Here is a 20,809-nt window from a genome sequence, read left to right as displayed (position 1 = left end):
ACTGTTTTTTACTGCAGGGTGACTCAGCAGTGATCTGCAAACTTGGCTCTCCAGCTGTTAAGGAACCACAAGTCCCACAATGCATTTCAGGAGTCTGACAGCCAGAGTCATTATTCATAAAGGCAAATGCATTGTGGGACTTGTAGTTCCTTAACAGCTGGAGAGCCAAGTTTGCAGATCACTGCGCTAAGGCAATTAAAGTCCATTAAGCCTTTCACACTGGATGCAATGCACTGGAAGCATCGCATCAGACGCAAGAGCATCCGTGCATTGTCGGGCAACATGCGTGGCAGAGCGGAAGTCATGCAAGTCTATGGCGACACAGGTTTTTTTAAACAGTTTTCACATTCATGTTGCAGAGCGCATGCGAGGAAGCGTATTTTGTTAATACACTTCCGCACATTTCTTAATTTGGTCACAGGAAGTGAGCGCTAGAGAGCATCACTTCCTGTTTGGCCATCAGCCAGAAGGGGGATTACCGCATATTAACACAGAAATCCCTAAAGGCCATTTTTAGCGTCACGGTGTGATGCAATCATCCGATCGCATCATTACCGCCGGTTTCCAGTGTGAAACCGGCCTCACTGTTAACACATGCATTTTGCGGTAACGCACTGCAGAATGTTACAATTGCGTGCCGTTGCTGCAGTGTGAACGTTGCATAGGTGGTGCATTGCTGTGTAGCTAGACGCGTTATGCTGCAATGCACCACTGTAAACCTAACCTAAGGATGCAGCAGTTCTAGTGATTTATTCTTTGTGCACCCATTTCGGTTGTGTGCTGGTAATGGCAGCATCACCTGCTTTTATTTGCATTCCTGGAGACCAAGGACCAGAACACAAGCTGTTAACACTGTATAATAATAAATGTCTTCAACAGTTTTCACAATGCAACATTGTAGCAAACAAATAGAGCCATTTTCTTTTTCTCCTGCTATACAGTGTCACAAGACTACTTAACAGTGTCATAGAGGACAGCTCACCAATAAGCCTGGCTTTGTCTGGGAAGCAGAAAGAATGTGCAAGTGTGGTGACAAATGCCTGAACATCTTCCCTGTAACCGCAGCCTGCTGTTTATGTGAATTCACAGTGAGCTCTCAGAGAGATGAGGTCCTAACCAGCAATAGAAAAGCTGTGGGAAAATATAGCACTACATACAGTGCCCAAATGTGAAAATAGGCTTTACTAGCATAACAGAGATTACAGTAAATTCTGCACAGGTTGGACTGACTAGTGCAGTGTTTATACAGTATGCAACTATCTATACTGGGAAGCATAGTAGCTAATACTTTTGCCTTGCAGTGCTACAGTCCACCCCAGCCTAGACACTATCTGAATGGAGTTTAGAATGTTCTCTATGTTTAAGTGGGCTTCCCCTGGGTAATCTGGTCTCCTCCCTCATCCCAAGAACATACTGGATGGCTAACTTGCTTATCTGGTGGTGGCTGGAAAGTGTAATGGTTAAGGGCTCTGACACAGGAGACCTGGGTTCAAACCTCGGCTCTGCCTGTTCAGTAAGCTGAATAGGTTCCTACTGAACCTATTGAGCTTTGTAACCTATTCAGTAGGAGACCTTGGGCAAGACTCCCTAACACTGCTACTGCCTATAGAGCGCGTCCTAGTGGCTGCAGCTTTGAGTCCACCAGGAGAAAAGCGCGATATAAATGTTCTGTGTCTGTCTACCTCTAATATTGGTGCTAGACCATTATAGGGACATTAGACTGTGAGATATGTATGCATGCCCCAAACAGCCACCTTGTCAGAGATTAGTCTAGTGTATGTACAAGGCTGTAAGTTGGATATTTACCCAAGAATGGGGAAGCCTCTAAATAGTCCAGAGGCTTCTCACATCCTCCTCAACATCCCGGATGCTGGCCTAGACCCTCTTTTAGTTTGTGGCTATGCTTCTGGAATGCAGTCGTACTGTGTTTGCGCTAGTATGGCTGTGTCCAAGAAGTAGCACTAAGCTGCTTAAAAATGAGTGGCTTCAGCACACTGCACATGCCTGGCCATGCAGTACAGCCGTGCTGATACATGGCGGGGAGCATTGGCACCAGAACCCATCCGACACGCTCTTGTTGTATAGGTTTAGAGAGTCCATGCACAGCAATGGTGGGGGCCAAGGATGGGACTATCCAGAGTCTTCACTCTATCTAGGTCCATATCCAACATATTTTTCCACAGCTTGGTTTCACTTTAATAATGATCACTAACAGAAATCTGCAATAATAATAATAACCTGCGACTGTTATACATAGAAAATAGGCATCCATATTCTAGATCACTAGGTGGAATTCACCACTTTTACCAGTGGTCAGTTACCAGAGGTCAGTTAACAATGGAAAACCATACTTTGTGTCTTTATAACAACCTGCTTGCGAATTCTGCTGCAGTTTAAAGGGAACCTGAACTGAGTAAAATTATTTAAAATAAACACGAGGTAACTTCAAATGAACATTACATAGTTACCTCGCCATCAGTTCCTTTCAGAAGCTCACCATTTTTTGCTGACAACAATCCCCTTCCAATTCTGACAACATTTTGTCAGAACTGAAATATATCAGTCAGAGCAGGGACAAGGTCCTCCAGCACCCAAGGCTGAGACACCAAAGTGCGTCCCTCCATCCCTGCCACCCCAGCCATCACACACTGATTGCTATTAGACTAAGAGGGCCACAGGGCCCACAACCTCCCCAACACCTTAATATCTAGTTATATGGCTTGCAGTCACTGCTATGTATCCCCTTTTCTTATTTCTTTCTGCTTAATACACAATTAGGAATGACAGCTGAATGAATTGTGCGCCCCCTCCTACACTGCGCCCTGAGGCTGGAGCCTCTCCAGCCTATGCCTCGGCCCGGCCCTGATATCAGTTGCTGTCAGTTATATATCAGTTGCTGTCAGTTATATATCAGTTGCTGTCAGTTATATATCAGTTGCTGTCAGTTATAGCTGAGAGGACAACTGATGCGCCAGGTAATGTCCATGTTTCCCTATGGCTCAGGTAGGGGATGTTACAGTTTAACAGTGTGCTGACCAGGAAGCGGTTATGGGGTAATGGTCATTTTCAAAATGGAGGATGGAGAATTCCATTGATAACAGTGGACACATGGGACACAGAAGAGGAGAATCAGATTGAGGAGTAGACTACACAGGTGGTAAGTATGACCCGTGTAATTTTAAATTTTCAGTTCAGGTTTTCTTTAAGACCAAGAATTAACTGTCTACGGCTGCCCTAAAAGTCTTTGGGCTGCTTCCCAATCAATTAGTAATGGTTACACCTGGTGATCTGTTACTAGATTCAAGTGCATAGAGCAGTGGATAACAATTTAGGTGAATGACAGTACTGGTAAGCAAGAACTGATTGCCAGGGTCCAAACCATGATCATCCCGTTATAGACCTGGCATTATCAGGTCTGTCATTATTATCTGGGCAGCCTGTTGGTGTAGTGGTTAGTGCTCTCGCCTTGCAGCGCTGGGTCCCTCCCCGGTCCAAATCCCAGCCAGGTCAACATCTGCAAGGAGTTTGCATGTTCTCCCTGTCTCTGTGTGGGTTTCCTCCGGGCACTCCGGTTTTCTCCTCCTTCCCAAAAACATACAGATAAGTTAATTGGCTTCCCCCTAAAATTGGCCATAGACAAGGATACATGCACTACAGGATACATACATAGACACATTGCAAACCCCTCTGAGGGACAGACAATATACTCTGTACAGCACTGCGTAATATGTCGGCAATATATAAATACTTAAAAAAAATACAAATAAAATATTAGGGCTCTTTCACACAAGAGGCTCAACTGCATGATTGTCAGGCAGATCACCCTCCGATCTACTGGCAACACAGTGTCTTCCTGCTGCAATTCAAGGCAGCCAATTAGCTGTTTCTCTTTTATATGACAGGAATGGGCTAGTTTCAGAAGGGTGGCTGAATAGTGCTGTTACCTTATAGTCCAGTCAAATTGCATTCTGTTATCTCCCATCCACCTGGATGCTGCACATGAAACCGAATACAGGTACCCACAAAGGCAATTGGGGTAGTAAGCTATGCTATGCAGGTACAGGTAGTCCCCGGTTAATGAGATAGGGACTGTAGGTTTGTTCTTAATGATCATAATGTGCCTATTTCACTTACAAACAAAAAATAACGTAAAATCGCAAATACGATTATGCGCAATTACGATTCTAAAATTGAATTGATTTCACATAATCCACGCAAACTTTCATAAAGTCCCATCGTTTGATTACTGGTTTGCTTGCAACTTGACATTTAATGTACTCCAGCACAATTGCATTTTTATAAAGTTTAAAAAACTTAATTTTTAAATCAATTTTCTCAAAAACTACAAAGTCTTTTTGAAGAAACTCCTTTCTTGTTCCTATAGAATTAACAGGTCATTTGCAAGTCAGGGACTATCTGTACTGTGTAGTTCAAAACTGCTGCATGTCCTGGATGTGGTTAAGTTGGTGCAGCTCTGTACAGTGCAATAATGCCGCTTCACCCTGGCTGCTCATAGGAAGAGTTGCCAGGCAATGAATACACTGACTGATGCGGTCTGTGTGAGCCTCACAGAAGCACTGTGAAAAGTCTGCTATATTTGAAGCTCAAATAGAGCAGGACTGAAATTCAAACAGCTAACGTTGTTATTATACAGTGTCATTTTTAATAGTTGTAAAAACAAAACAGAGGACACCAATATTGTCTGGTAAGCTCAATATATATATATATATATATATATATATATATATATATATATATATATATATATATATATATATATATATATATATATAATGTCAAAGGTTCTTATACTCACAAAGGTGGGTTACCATCAGGCAACCACTTGACAGGCAGGTGGGGAGTATCAGTACCTAACCCCACTCAGGTATAAAAGTCGCTCTCTGTAGATAGGAAAATAGGGAAAGAACCCCTCCACCAGGGGTGGACTTAATCGTGCTGTAATATGTACGAACAGAGGCGCCAAGCAGAGTAAAACAATGGTTTAAAATTGATATAAAGAGGGAAGTCGAGGTGGACTTACCTCCCTCTGGTAGTGGACATATACTCAAATGCAGAGTAAAAAATATACAGAGGCGCTCACACGCTTTATGGACCTGAACCAGTTTTATATGCTCCTGTACTGCCTGATGAAGCGGGACTGTTGACCGCGAAACACGTTGCGATTTTATGGAGCTGTGAATAAATTGTATATTTTTTACTCTGCATTTGAGTATATGTCCACTACTAGAGAGAGGTAAGTCCACCTCGACTTCCCTCTTTTTATCATTTTTAGAACATTGTTTTACTCAGCTTGGCGCCTCTGTTCGTACATATTACAGCACAATTTTTAATAGGAGGGCTTGTAAACACTTTATAATAATAAATATATATAAATGGCCCATAAAAATGTTGCAGTAATTGTGCACGGCTGCTACAGGGCTTCTATTTGTGTGTCTGCTGAGATGATTGAAAAGGCTTTTCCTTCCATCTAGAATGATGTACGGTACATGAAACGCTGCAATCTAACTGCGAATAATCTGGTTATTTGTTTATCTATGCGTTATGTGTGTATTTATTCTATGATCTTAGCTGTGTAGCAAAAATAACACTCGATTCCCTCAGTTATTTATAAACAGATCTCTTAAGTGCTTCTAATACTATAAGTCACTTTTCAAGATTTAAATGAAGCATAATGACTGCCATTTGCAGGAGGACTTTCTCTTGCTCTTATACATTTGGCATGACTGTTTACAGGAGAACGCGTGCCTGCCCTGACTGCTGCCACCAGCTTTACTCGAATCATAAGGAAAATTTAGCTCAACAGCCTCATTACCAAGCCCAATTTCTCCAAACTACTTTCCTACAGACATGAAAGGCAGACAAGACTCCCTGTTTGATGCTAATAAAAGTGACAAAAAGGAGGCAGATAAAAAAGCAGCAATTTATACATGTCCATTAAAGTGCAGGTGCCTTTGTCTGTAACAGGCAGGTATCTAAGGATAATCCCTGCTGTCATTTACATGGGATTGCCCAAACGTCATGCAGTGCATGATGGTATGATCATGTAATGGCATACAGCGCACGTGTCCCCTTCTGTCTCCACCATATTCTTTATCAGAAATAGACTCAAGGCCCCCCCCCTCCTGTGCTCCAATTACTCTGCAAACCACAACGTCCCCTTTTCATCCCCTCAACGCGTCCTTCAGAGTAACACGTATCGATCTGAATCAATCCTTTTATAAGCACATGTAATAAAGACAGCAGTCACCTTGATAACATTTAATATTGTAATGATGGTTTCAAGAAATGTTTAAAGCTCCATTCCAGGCACAGCGTTTTTTCTTGTCCTTAGTAGTAACTCTGTGGCAGGGCCTGTATTTATTTATTTATTTTTTATAGAAGAATAAACTCCTTCAGGAATTGGTATCAAATAGTTCCATTTTAAAATGCCCAGTGATAGGCCTCATTCTAGACATTACAGCACAGACTTCCACGACTTCAAACTGTGATCTTCTACACTGCCTGGCTGTGGCCCCTTAAAGTCTGAATAGTTTAAAGTGTACCTGTGACAATAAAGTAAAAGGATTTATACGTACCTGGATCTTACTTCAGCCACCTTCAGTCTGTTTGCTCCCATGCCGACCTCCTGGTCACTGTGTGGTTCTGTGGATGTCTACTCCTGTGTTTGTCCGTTTAGCAATAAAGATTCTGGTTTTATTTCTCACATGAGTCAGTGGATAATCTTTCTCCTCGCTGTATGTGCGAGTGTGGCCAACCAGATTCAGGACCTGCAAGTACTATTTCAGGGAGAGAGTGTTTAGACTATCTTGCTCTCTTTGGCACCCTGTAGTCTGTCTGCTCCTGCGCATTCCCCCTGGTCACCTGAGCCAGTTGGGTACTACTGCGCATGCACAGTTCTGGCCGTGTGCATTCCCTGATCGCGCTCTCATAGCGCATGTGCAATTCCTCAAGACTGTAACTGTGCTTCCAGCTAGGGGAGTACAATCAAGGGGTGTGCGCTGCTGGAACCACGCGTGCACAGTAGCCCGCAGCCAGGCAGGATCGTGGACTCCACAGTGGTGCAACGTAGGGGACCAGACTGATGTGGAGGGAGCTAATGGACTACAGGGGGCTGAAGGAAGCCCCAAGTTAGTATAAATCCTTTTGTGGTTTCAGGTTTACAGTCTCGGGCAGTGAAGCAGCAGCTCTACCCACCTATGCTGTCCAAGTGGAGAGAACACAGCATGGGTCAGCATAAGGGAGCGGTTGAATTGGGATTGTGCAAAAGTTTGTATGACCTACAGGATTTTGTCATAGAGCTTGATAAGACATAAGAAAGCATGTTCAGGACAATAAAGAGCATATATTTGGCTCACTGGCTAGGGTTTATGTTTGTACAGTTGTTTATTTTTCTTTTGCTGCTTTGCCAGCATATGAAGCTAGAATGCTGCTGGAAATATTCTGTAATGCAAGGGCATTATATTTACACCCATGCATGAGATGTTTTTTCTGTGTCAAAGGCTCCCAGCCCTTACTGACAGTTGAGTTGTTGAATGTATATTGAAAACTGTTTAATACAATATTGAAAACAGTTTAACAAAAATACTGATAACAAAAGGTGCTTAATAACCCAAACTAATTACTAATCTATATTAAACCCTATCCTCACCCAATCACATCTCCTAACTCCTAAATTTACCATAACCTAAAAACATCTTAAACTCTAACCCCAATCCCTTAAAAGGAACCCCAGGTTAGAGACATATGGTGGCTGCCATATTTATTTCCTTTTAAACAAGTTGCCTGTTCTGCTTATTGTTATGGTCAGTAGTGTCTGATTCACACACCTGAAACAAGCATGCAGCTAATTTGTCAGATTTTTGACAATAATATCTGATATGCATGCTTGTTCAGGGTTTATGGCTCAAAGTACTAGAGGCAGTGGATCAGCAGGATAACCAGGCTATGTGCATTGTTTAAAGGAAATAAATAGGTTTCTCTCCATGGGTTCCCATTACCTTCCAACAAGTACCCAACAGCATAGGCATTGTTCTTATTAATGGACAACGGTAGTGAGAATGATATCGAGGCTGCCATATTTATTTCCTTTTAAACAATGCCAGTTGCCTGGCATCCCTGCTAACCATTTGGCTGCAGTAGTGTCTGAATCAGACCAGAAACAAGCATGCAGCTAATCAGATATTGTCAGATCTGACAATAACGTCAAACACCTGCATGCTTTTCAGGGTCTATGCCTAAAAGGATTAGAGGCAGAACATAACCGGAGCTGCCAGGCAACTAGTATTGCTTAAAACAAACATAGGGCAGCCTTCATATTCCTTTCACCTCAGTTGTCCTTTAAGTCCCAGAGACAGCACAGGAAATATGAGAAGGTTTCCCCAAAAAGGATCATAAATTCCACTAGTGACAGATGTAATACGAATTGGTGTTCTCGTGACATCAGTGCCCCAAATGGTCTTCCACATTGTCTGCCTTAGCTTGCTCTATTTCAAGATTTAGCAACTTTTACAGAGAAAGCAGAGAGAATGAAGATCCCATACATTGATTTGCAGCATATGTGAACTAAAACTTTCATCTGAAAGAATTCACAAGAAAGAAAACCAATTCAGTTGGAGCAGCCATTCACCCATGTGGTGGACAGCAGTGGAGGTACCGGTAGGCCATAAATCCTAACTACAAAGTTAGAGGAAACAGGAGGGATTGGTAAAAAGGAGTTTATTAATGGAAAACTTGTCAGCCGTTATTTGCTTTCTCTTCCTGCATGGCTGCCTTCCAATTAGCGACGGATTTAAGGCAGTGTTTAGAAGAAGACACAGAGAGCGAGCGAGTACAGAGAGGCAGCCCAGAACGCCGAGGAGCCAGTGGAAAACCAGCAAGCTGCCAAAAGAATAACAAAGCTGTGCGAAGACAGTTCTGTGAATAAAGGCCTGTCCAGAGCTCAAAAGGCACCTTAGCTATGAAAAAAAAAAAATCTAAAAACCCATCCCAGCTGGAAATAAAGACTTTATCAAGATAATTTTATGATTCCACATTTACTGGCAGCTATCGCCAATGTCTTGGTTGCAGCAGTACAAATACACAGAGTTGGACACTGAAGAGAAAGCCCTGTTCCTCAGCCGAAGTGCAGTCCATTCCATTACTGCCGGTCGTCAAGGGCAATGCTCTGCTCTCTGTTTGTGGTGCATGTTGTTCACTGAAGGGACTGATCAGAAAAATCTTTCTCCCAGAACCGGGTTCTTTGTTAAATTAGGTCAAGTAGCTAGACCTTGGCCTTCATTTACCCTGTCTGGGCTATTCACCTCACAATGCTACAAGATGGAACAGAAAGGGACAATGAGGTCTGTGTAACCTCAGATGTCAGCCTTCCTCTTCAGGCCTGGAATACGTATAAGTAGTAGTAGTCCAGTGATTTTCCTTATGCTAGCCACACACTCCATGCAATCCCCACAAGTTTCATCTCCTTTTGTGTACACATTAAGATATTCTAAACTAGTTTCCATGTGCAAAGAATGGAATTTAACCCACTTAAGTGCCTGAAGTCTCTGACCCTTTAATGCTTGGTACCCACTATACAATTTTGTGTTAGATGGTTCGATAGATAATTTCCAACATGTCCGATCATTTTTCTGATCGATTTCTCATAGACGTGAATGGAAATAGATAAGAAAAGATAACAGAATCAAATCAGAAATTTAAACTCAATTCTAAGAATAAATTCTTAATCCAGCCTTCCTCACAGAACAAAAAGATGTGCCTGCCATCGCCCAAACTCCTCCCAGACCCAACCACCAGCTTTAGGGGCTTCCTGCAGCAGCCCAGTTTTCTGCATCTGGATGCTGATTACATCCCTGGACAAACATCCCCACAGGCAACCACAAAGCCACAGCCAGTAGAGCCAGTGAGAACACGTAATCATCTCTTGTAGACCTATATGTAGCAACTAGCAGAGGTAAATAGGTTCTTAAAACTGAGAGATTCTTTCCTTGCATAGAAATGAATGCATGCAGCTTCTTCCCTGCCACTGCTGCCCCTCACATGGAATCTATAACTGCAGTGCTACAATTTCTGCCCTAGTTGTGCATGTGCCCAGGCTGAACTTGCTTTTCCTGTTCTCCTATTGCTTATTGCAGGTGTTAGGAGAAAACAATAATCTGACGGACATTAATGTGTACCTACCACAAAGTTATAGCACCATCCATGTATAACAGGCTTTCTTTCAGCATCTTCAATAAGGAACAGCATTATTTAGCTTAGCTATGATACCGATTTTTTCCTGCGTTTAGCCCTCCAGCAATATATAAGCTCAGCCAAAGTTTGCCAATAAACATACACAAAATTTACAAGGAGAGTGTAAGGATGATCAGTGAGGTTTCACTGGTTCGACTTCTCACTGCAAACATTTGCATAGCATTAAAGGGGCACTATGGAAAAAAATAGCAAAATTTAAAATATGTGCAAACAAATAAGAAGTACATTTTTTCCACCGTAAAATGAACCATAAATTACTTTTTTCCTATGTTACTGTCACTTACAGTAGGTAGTAGAAATCTGACAGAAGTGACAGGTTTTGGATTAGCCCATTTCTTCATAGGGGATTCTCAGCAAGGCTTTTATTCTTTATAAAGATATTCCCTAAAAAGGATTTGAACAATGATGCTGGTCGTCAGCTCCCCTGCTTGCTACAGTTTATTTGGCAGTTGGACAGAGCAACTGCCATTCACTAAGTGGTTTTGAAAATAAATAAATACCTGAGAATCCCCCCCCCCCCCCCCCCCCCCCGTGAAGAGATAGACTAAAACCTGTCACTTCTGTCAGATTTCTACTACCTACTGTAAGTGACAGCAACATGGGAGAAAAGTAATTTATGGCTCATTTTACTCTGGAAAAAAAACTTACTTCTTATTAGTTTGTTTGCACATATTTTAAATCTTACAATTTTTGCCATAGTGCCCCTTTAAGCATTTCACTGACCATCCCTAGTAGAGTGAGAGTGGGAAAACAGTCCCTTAGGTAGTCTACCAGGGCCAAATAGATTAGATTAGTCCATGGGTATCTCTTCTCTGGAGCCAGCCTCATCTACACGTGTAGATGAGGCGGAGATGTTCCTTATCAATCGAGCCGCTGATGCGGCTCGAGTGATAAGATCCGACAGGTCGGATATTGCTACCGCCGATTCCCTGCTCATTCCCCGCGAGGGGACAATGGCAGGGAATCGAGCGGAGGATAATCGAGCCGCCGGATCGCCGCTTCAGCTACGCGTGTAGATGAGGCTTTAGACTAGTGAGCATGTAGTGAGAGGATATGCAGATTGCCATATTTGTTCTCTTTTAAGCAATGCCCAGTGGTTTGGTTGCACGGTCTTTCTGGCTTCAGAAGTGTTTTTAATCACATACCTGGAACATGCATGGGTTTAGTGTGGTTAAGATTTTACTCAAAGCCCCTGATCTGCACACTCATTTTGTCTTTACACCTTAAAGGGAACCTGAGGCAAACCTTAGCTCAAAAAGCAAACACTTACCTAAGAGGAGAAAGAAAGCCTCTGGAGACTATAGAGTCTTCCCATGAATGGGCTATAACTATAGGAAATTTATTTTGGATTATTTTTTACTGTCATATTTTTTTGAGGCCACTAGCTGTCCCCACAATTCTCCTGTTCAGTTGGAACGTTGAATGACTGTGTTCCAGCCAGCAGGAAGTGACAGTCCTCATAACCCTCTTACTTTTCAGGTCACTTTAAAGAGGAGCTGTTAGGTATAAGGTCTCAGAGAAAATAAACACATATATCAGTAGCTAAAGATTGGCTGTACTTACATTACATATGCATTTCACTGTCCACGTTTGTACTTCACAGAATTTTTATATAGTATATGCAGAGATTGATGCTCCTGACAGCTCATGGCAGGTTCCATGTTTTTCTGTCAAATGTGTCGTCATGTCCTGCCTGCTTCCTGATCACAGATAAGCTCGTACTGAATAACACAGTGTGCAGTGAATATTAATGAGCCATGTGGCTACGAACAATAGCTGACTCCTGCAGTGTACTCTGCCCGGAGATTTATCAGTGCTACGCGCTGGACTGATTACAAGCTGCTGTAACGTCTCATTAGCAGCCGAGGGGAGGGCCCCAGAATGCTTTGCAGTATAGTATGCGGCTTGCGTCCTCTTAGGTCTAACAGCTTTTCTGATAAGCCCACATCAAAGGTAACTGAGATTTTTATCTTCACTAATGGCTTTTTGGCTTCCTTCTAAACTGTTTAACACAGGAGAATAGAGGTTTAAATTAGCTTCTGCAGCCTGACAGTTGCTCTTTAAAGAGTACCTGATATGAAGATAAAGGCTATATTTATATTTGCCTGAGAATTAAGTATACCCATGAGGTGCATAGGCTTCCTTGCCATCCTCTCCAGCTGCTCTGTTGTCTTCTAATCAGCCCCAGTACCTGGCTAGTCACGTGCTTCTGTGCATGTGTGGCACGGCCACGTGTGCGCCCCCAACATGCTCCTGTGCCCCAGAGTGTTCTGTACCCGTGTAGTACTATAGCGTAGGTGCAGAATGCTCCCTGCTGCGGGTGTGTAATGAGCCGTGCATGTGCAGAAGAGCGTGGCCGGCTACATTTCTGGGGCAGATTAAAAGACAACAGAGTGGCCAGAGAGGACAGCAAGGGAGACCATGCACCACATGAAGGCTAGAGGAAGCCCCAGGTAAGAATAAATATAGCCTTTATCTTCATCTCAGGTTCTCTTTAAAATGGGGCCTAAACTCAGAACCTCCTTTGCTTTAAAAGATACGCAATAGCATAATAACCTTTAAAGAAAACATTTTTTTGTTACAGGTGGTACACATCTTGCAATAAATCTGCCATTTGCCTACTTCCTGCTTTCATGCAAGCAGACATGTTAACACCCTGTATTTACAAATGAGCTCTCTGCCATGGCAGTCAGCTGACACAGCGGAGGAATCAAATTACAACATGTGCTTAGTCACAGATGAGAAGGAATTAGGCTAAACCACAGGTCTCCAACTCCAGGCCAAGAGGGCCAGATCCATGCCAGTGTTTAGGATGGGCTGAGAAAGAGGAATGTGTTCTACCTGACCTTTCCTGATTCAGACCCATCAATTCATTTGAGTTGTGTCAAAAATGTGTTTTCCTTGTGTCCTGTGTAAGAGTTCAGGTCCATTTTAAGGATGGCTGTTGTCACTATGTCAAGTCGCTGTCCTGTAGCAGTGTGTTTTTAATTTATTCAGTTGTTTTGTGGTTAAGGGTACCTGAACTCGGGAAATCTATTTCAAACAAAAGCTAGATACGAGCATATGGATTTCAGCAAAAAAATAATCTCTTCCACTGTCTCAAGTTGAGAGTGTAGCCTCAAAGCAATCTTGAAGTGAAAATAAAAGTGTGTACGTGTGTGTGGTGTGTGTGTGTGTACGTGTGTGTGTGTGGTGTGTGTGGTGTGTATGTGTGGTGTGTGTGTGTGGTGTGTGTGGTGTGGTGTGGTGTGTGTGTGGTGTGTGTGTGTGTGGTGTGTGTGTGGTGTGTGGTGTGTGGTGTGTGTTGTGTGTGTTGTGTGTGTGTGTGTGGTGTGTGGTGTGTGGTGTGTGTGTGTGTGTGGTGTGTGTGCGTGTGTGGTGTGTGTGTACGTGTGTGTGTATGTGTGTGTGTGGTGTGTGTGTGGTGTGTGTGTGTGTGGTGTGTGTGTGTGGTGTGTGTGTGGTGTGTGTGTGGTGTGTGTGGTGTGTGTGTACGTGTGTGTGTGTGGTGTGTGTGTGGTGTGTGTGTGTGTGGTGTATGTGTGGTGTGTGTGTGTGGTGTGTGTGTGTACGTGTGTATGTGTGTGTACGTGTGTATGTGTGTACATGTGTGTGTGGTGTGTGTGGTGTGTGTGTGGTGTGTGTTGTGTGTGTACGTGTGTGTGTGTGTACACGTGTGTGTGTGTACGTGTGTGTGTGTGTATGGTGTGTGTGTACGTGTGTGTGGTGTACGTGTGTGTGTGTGTGTGTGCGCGTGTGTGTGGTGTGTGTGTGTGTGGTGTGTGTGTGTGGTGTGTGTGTGTTTGTGTGTGTGGTGTGTGTTGTGTGTGGTGTGTGTGGTGTGTGTTGTGTGTGTTGTGTGTGTGTGGTGTGTGTGTGGTGTGTGTGTGTGGTGTGTGTACGTGTGTGTGTGGTGTGTGTGTGTGTGTGGTGTGTGTGTGGTGTGTGTGTGTGTGGTGTGTGTGTGTGTGTGGTGTGTGGTGTGTGTGTACGCGTGTGTGTGTGTACATACGTGTGTACGTGTGTGTGTACGTGTGTGTACGTGTTTGTGTGTGTACGCGTGTGTGTGTGTGTGTGTGTGTGTACGTGTTTGTGTGTGTGTGTGTGTACGTGTTTGTGTGTGTGTGTATGTGTGTGTACGTGTGTGTGTGTGTGTACGTGTGTATGTGTGTGTGTGTACGTGTGTGTGTGTTTATAGATTTCTGATCCCAAATAGGACTTTCCTTGAATCCCACAGTCTTATTTTCAATGTTAGAAATCCTAGTCTTGGCTGCCCCAGGTACATTATAAAGTTTATTCGGCCTCCATATAGACATATCTTTAACTTTTTGTCTGTTCTTTGTGCTCAAAAAGTGTTTTTCTCAGTCACACATTAATTTATGACCAATAGTTACTTGGCAGCTCTGATGAAACCATCAGAAAATTCTGGAGATCTGGCCAGCAAGGTGCAAATCATTAGTAAAATAAAGTTATTTAGGTACTGTATGTTGAAAATGACCGAGGTGCTCAAGTGACTGTGGAATAAAAGGGGAGGGGCCAGCTGTAGAAGGGTTTAACTGACTGACAGAAAGGTCACTAGTTTAGTGCTCTGAATTCATGGTGTCCAGAGGTATACAATGCCAGCTCTATGAATGTGTCTAGATGCCTATGCGTCACACATTCTGTCAGGCTAAGCAGCTATAAGTAAACACAGGTGCTATTTGACAAACATCTCTCCCATTCATAAAACACTACAAGGTATTTTAGCCAACAGAATTAAGCAAGTTGAATGTGAGCTGTGGAGATATATTGAGGTGCTGATGATATTAAGGATAACAGGAACATATTCTTTCATTTTTTTCTGCCAGAAGGGAGCAGGTTACCTTGAGTTGCTTGGGGCAAGGAAATGGGTGATTGTCTTGACCATATGAGGTGCTTTGAGTCTGTATGCAGTTCCTCTGAGAGTGCTAATGGGATTATCTGCCTGGCTTTTGAACTCAGGAGACGGCCCATTGTCTCAATACACAAAGCAAGAGGACCAGAGCCTGGAGACTAATGGCCCATACTCACGAGGGACTTTTGTCGCCTCAACACGCGACGTGCGCGTGTTGCGGCGACAGGTCGCCCGTGAGTATGGGCTGTCGCACGCGCGCGCACCCCGAACTGTCGCCCGTCGCTCATGTCGCCATGCGATTGAAAGTTTCAATCGCATGGCGACAGTCGCCGCCGCACCTCCCCCGCAACTGTCGCTAGTCCGCGTGAGTACGTGGACTAGCGACAGCAACCTCCATTGTGGTAAATGGAGCTTCCGGCGGGGGGAGGAGGAACGTCGGCGACAGCTTCCGTCTCGCCGCTGGTCCCTCTTCCGCGTGTGTACGCGGAGGGACCTGGCGAGGAGCTGTCACCGGCCTGTCGCCCACACGCTCACGTGTGCTGGCGACAGGCCACTTCTGCAGCCCGTGAGTACGGGCCATAACACAGGAACGTTTGAAATGTACATGACAGGCTATTAGAAATGGGTGAAGTCCTGTTGATACCATTTTTTACCTGTGGAAATTAAATCATTAGTGGAGGTGCAAAACTATACCTGTAAATTACATCTAATAAAACGGAGACAGGAAAAAGCCTTAATCAAGTTTTCACCTGGAGTTAAAAGACTCACTTCACAATCTTTGATGTATAGACTTTTACCTGGAAATGGAATATGTCTGAGATTTAATTAAAACCTAGTTCCTCCCCTCCCCAAGGAAGTTGCAGCCTCCAGGCGTAGCTCAGAGTATAAAAAGCAGAGGCAAATGCCTAGTGACCATCTGCTCTGGGAGTTAGCGCATAGCTAGAGTCGATCTCGACTTCCGGTCGAACAAGCGGCATGCTCCTGCCGACAACGTTGAGACCTTCAAGTTGGTAACGTTTTTTTTAATCCCCATTTTTATTTTACGCAAATATCCGTGTGTGTTATCTTTGTAACTTTTATCTTGTAACTATTTTTACTTTGTTTTTTGTAATCTTTTTGTATATATTAAGTTCTGCACTGTTCTATGTTTTTCTAGAATATTAAATTATTATTTAATAAGTTTGACTTCTGCCGTACTAAACTAACACTCATAGCCTAGAAGAGACTGAAGTGTAACCGTGTATAAGTTCATGCCTAATTGTACGCTTGAGCAACACTACCGTATGAAATTGTAATTGCATTGTGTGTGGGGGCGTTTGTCATACGTTGGCCTAAGCGCGCAGCTGACCCAACGTACGAACAACGCCAGTGCGAGTAGCGACAGCAGAGTGGCTAACAGTATCGTTCGGAACGACTGTTAGTGGGTCTTTGCTTCATGACAGTGTAAGATTGCAACTGTGTGTGTGTGTGTGGGTGCGTGGCGTTCCCGTATTTGGCCTAAGCGCAAAGCTGACCCAAATACGAAAACGCGGAGTGCGCGCTGAGGACTCGACAGCAGAGTGGAAGTGTCTAGCGAACCGCTAGTGGTGGCAGTGAGAGGTGTTCTGAGGGGTCCCAGCCTTGTTTTAGCTTGACTAAGGCTGCTTCCCCTCTCAGTCTGGTCAAACCTGCAGTCGGGAACCGTATACGCAGGCGTGCCGCGGGCCGGTTCCTGACATGAGCAATCAGAAAAAAAAAAAAAAAAACTTACAATGATATTGTATGACCTGAAACATTATCATTTATTTATAAGCACAGGCCCCCCATTTCCTGCACAGGTCACATTCCGAACACAATAAAACCAAATGTATTATCTGGTAAAAAGGGGATTGTGCCAGACAGAGAGCCTATGTGGCTCATTTAATAAGACCATACGGAACCCGCAAGACTGATCCCAACGAATGGATGTAAAAATAGACTGTGTGAATGTGAACGCTCTCTTGCATTGTGCTTGCATGGTTGGAGATATGGTGTCCTATGAGGTGATATCATCTCTGCACTACAAGGACTCTTGTTTCTGAAAACGCAATATGGTCACGGAGTGATTTATGAGTTCTGATGTTGTTTTGCTCACAGGGGTTACTTGATCTAATTTTACACTCCAAAAAAATGTGTTTGCAGCACAGTAAAAGCTGGGAGAGTGGTTACTGCCCGCCTCTGTATTTATGTGAGAAGCAGGGAGTTGAAATCCTCTGTGGATAATATAACCCTGGGCAGCGCTGGTCAGGAAAGATCTGAGCTAACAATAGGGCCGCTTCTGCAGTTTTTTGTGAAGACCACAGCATACTGAGCACCAAATTAATGGTTATTTAAACATAACAGTGCAAGCAAATAGTCTGCAGAAGTGAGGCTAATATTTCCACAGCTCTGGGGGTCATTACATGAGCTCACACAGCACGCTGACCAGATTATTTACTAAGGCCAAGAGCAAGGTTTAGCTTGCAGTAACCCACAGCAACCAATCATCCTTTACAGCCTGCTCTAAAACTACATAAGGCCTATTGCAGAGCTGGCTGTGACTGCTACGTATAGGTGTGGACATTATGTCTACTGTTCTTTTACTGCTGCTCACATGATCAGCTAAGGCCCCGTTCACATTGCACGCGTTCCCGTCCGCATTTCGGGAACGCGTGCGGGGGGCCGACACACACGGCTGTTTTACAATGGTAAACTTTTTGACTGGGAGCAGTCTTTGTAAAATTGCACGCGCTTTCAGGAGTGCTGAAAACCCATGCGATATTGCACACAATAGAAGTCTATGGACCACATAATAAAATGCATATCTCTCTGTTTTACAATGTGTGGTTTTAAAAACACACAACTTGCTCCTTATTTTTGCTACTGTATGCAAATTGCAGGTGATCGGCATACAATGCTTTCAATGCACATGTGCCATTAACTGGTTTACACATATGACTATGTAGTACATATTCAATGCACATGTGCCATTAACTGGTTTACACATATGACTATGTAGTACATATAGTGCATCTATTAGCATGATCATCCACATACTGTTTAAATATCACAGCCTCCTTACCTGCAGAGTGATTCTTTTTTCTATAAAGACAGACTCACCATCAATATAAAAACAAGTCATGGGGGTGAGCAGCCAGCAATCCCTAAAGTGTTAGGGATGGCTACAAATATTTGAGCCCCCCCAACAAAACTTTGAGAGGACCGCTCTATGTCCAGACTCCCTTCACCCTAGCACCTTAGTGATGCTCCCAGCCTGAGGGGCATCTGTCAGGGCAGCCATTATGATTCCCCGTGGAGGGTATGTAGTTGCGCCCCCCCCCCCCCCAGCTCAGGGCCCCTATGCAGCTACATGAGATGCTCGCTTTATTGTTTCAACTCTACCTGTAAAGTTGGGAATATGATAACAGTTTAGATTCTTTACCCTACTCATTTATGAGGGAAATGTACAGTAAATGAGGAGTTTTTTCTGCACAAAGTATATTATGAATTTTATTTTTCCACTATTACATGGATTCCCATAGGATTAGTAAGTGAAAATGACACGGGCACACACAGAACAAATTGTGCCAATCTTCTCAGAACCAGTAAAAGCATTCGGGTGCAGTTGGTTGTGTGGAGATCAGAGGAAAACTATACAACACTAAAGGCAAAGAATGTGGTCAACAACTAAACTCAAAACAAAAGTTGAGCACCCTGTTTACCCAATAACAGTACTAAAAATCTGTCAGAGCAAAACACTAAAGGGAAAAAAAGGAGGAGGATTACTTACAAATTTAGGAAATTCTCACTGGTTTCCCGACTGCATTGGAGTCACCTGTTCAGAAGAAGCATGGATGGCTGAAGCCTGCAGGCAGGAAGAAGGAAAATAAAGGGTTACACACAATGGTGTGATATAAAAACAGTCTATAATAGAATTAGAGCTAAATCGTAACAATTGTCTATGATCATTCTCGTTATCAGTTTGGCGTCTGTACAGGCATACCTCCCCAATTGAATGCACCCACTAACAGTCTGAGTGCACTGGCACCCCTGTACCCCCCCCCACACACACACACACACCCCACACACACACACACATTGGTACCTCAATGAGCCACAGTTGCATTATTGACTGACACCTTCAATATTTTTCTTTAATTGAAATCAACTGCACTGTAGACAGTATTAACATGTTCTGATCCATTTTTCTTGCACTCAGTCTGTCAGATTCCCTGGGCCCCTGTTCAGGATCCGCAGATATTATTTAGTATCATGTCACTAACTGTCCCTCAGAAGGACTCACACCAAAACCACCGCCATAGACCGCAATGTTATCTGCGGCTAGCTGGCTACAGCTGCGTCCAGTGTACAATTTGGGAGACGGACATAGCTGAACCAAAGGACAGGTAGCGTTAGGTGTAGAGTTTGCAGTAGGGCTAGTTTTTGCAGTAACTATGGTGAGTATTAATATCAGGAGGAGGTAGAAACCTTATTCTCAGGGCTGTGGATTCTGTTCAAAAATGATCCGACTCCAACTTTGTGTCTTCAGTTTATGAAACCACTGACTGCAGGTAGTCAGAAATTCCTCTGATTTATCAATTGATCCGACTCCACAGCATTGTATATTCTACTAGTGGCTTATCCCAGTCTAGAAGTGGGTTCTTTGGGAGTGTGAAGCACGATATGACTTTATAAAAGAGAAGTTACTTAGCCTAACATACATAAAATCTACCCTTGCTTATTTGTATTATATACTTAATATGCTGAGCAAAGTGTTCCAAGGTTGAGGTAACAATTCCTTTGAAAATAGCTCAGCAAATCAGATGAGAGAATGGAGTCGTACCAAAACTTAGCTTCTGGTCAGGCAGAAGGTCAGCATCAAATATCAGAGCCCCTTGCTAAACAATGACAACACACCTAGACTGAGGGAAAAGGCTCACAGGGACTAAGCACACTCATGAGCCAAGGTGAAGCCAACTCTCTAGGATAGAACAGCCCAAACACCAACGCTTAGATGAGGCTGTAGAACAAGGAAATGCCATCACTTTCAATCCTTAGGGGAAGAGACACAAGGGGACACAGAGAGCCCAATATAGTGTAGTACGTAAGGATACCAGGTAAATATGTAAAGCAGGTATATACACATAGAGCAGCATTTGTTTTCGATCAATTTATTGCTTGATGAAATGGGAGGAAACTTGCAAAATGCGTTGCACTGAGGAGTATGTGAATAAAATGTATTTATTGTGGACCATAAATCAACAGCATTTTGTGTCTACTTGTAGGGGGCAAGTCCACCACTATCTCCATTTTTAACAGTTTTAATGTATTTTATCCTACTTTGCCACCTCTGTTACAAATCTCAGTCTATTGCTTAACCCCCCTGGCGGTATGAAAAATTCCGCCAGGGGGCAGCGCAGCAGTTTTTTTTTTTTTTAAATCATGTAGCGAGCCCAGGGCTCGCTACATGATAGCCGCTGCTCAGCGGCATCCGCCCGCTTCGATCGCCTTCGGTGATCTCCGATCAGGAAATCCCGTTCAAAGAACGGGATTTCCTGGAGGGCTTCCCCCGTCGCCATGTGGCGGGATGACGTCACCGACGTCATTGGGAGTCCCGAACCACCCCTCGGCGCTGCCTGGCACTGATTGGCCAGGCAGCGCACGGGGTCT

General features: G+C 43.7%; 1 protein-coding gene across 1 annotated transcript in view; it reads right to left on the bottom strand.

The window, feature by feature from the left end:
• Positions 1-20,809, bottom strand: part of LZTS2 (leucine zipper tumor suppressor 2) — a 231,134-nt gene that overhangs the window by 99,548 nt on the left and 110,777 nt on the right. The window contains exon 2 of the mRNA XM_068255306.1: positions 18,930-19,004. The gene's annotated coding sequence lies outside the window, so the exon portion shown is untranslated. The remainder of the gene's footprint in view (positions 1-18,929; positions 19,005-20,809) is intronic.

This window comes from Hyperolius riggenbachi, chromosome 10 (assembly GCF_040937935.1).
Source record: "Hyperolius riggenbachi isolate aHypRig1 chromosome 10, aHypRig1.pri, whole genome shotgun sequence".
Taxonomy (NCBI): Eukaryota; Metazoa; Chordata; class Amphibia; order Anura; family Hyperoliidae; genus Hyperolius; species Hyperolius riggenbachi.
This window is presented reverse-complemented; position numbering and strand designations above follow the sequence as displayed.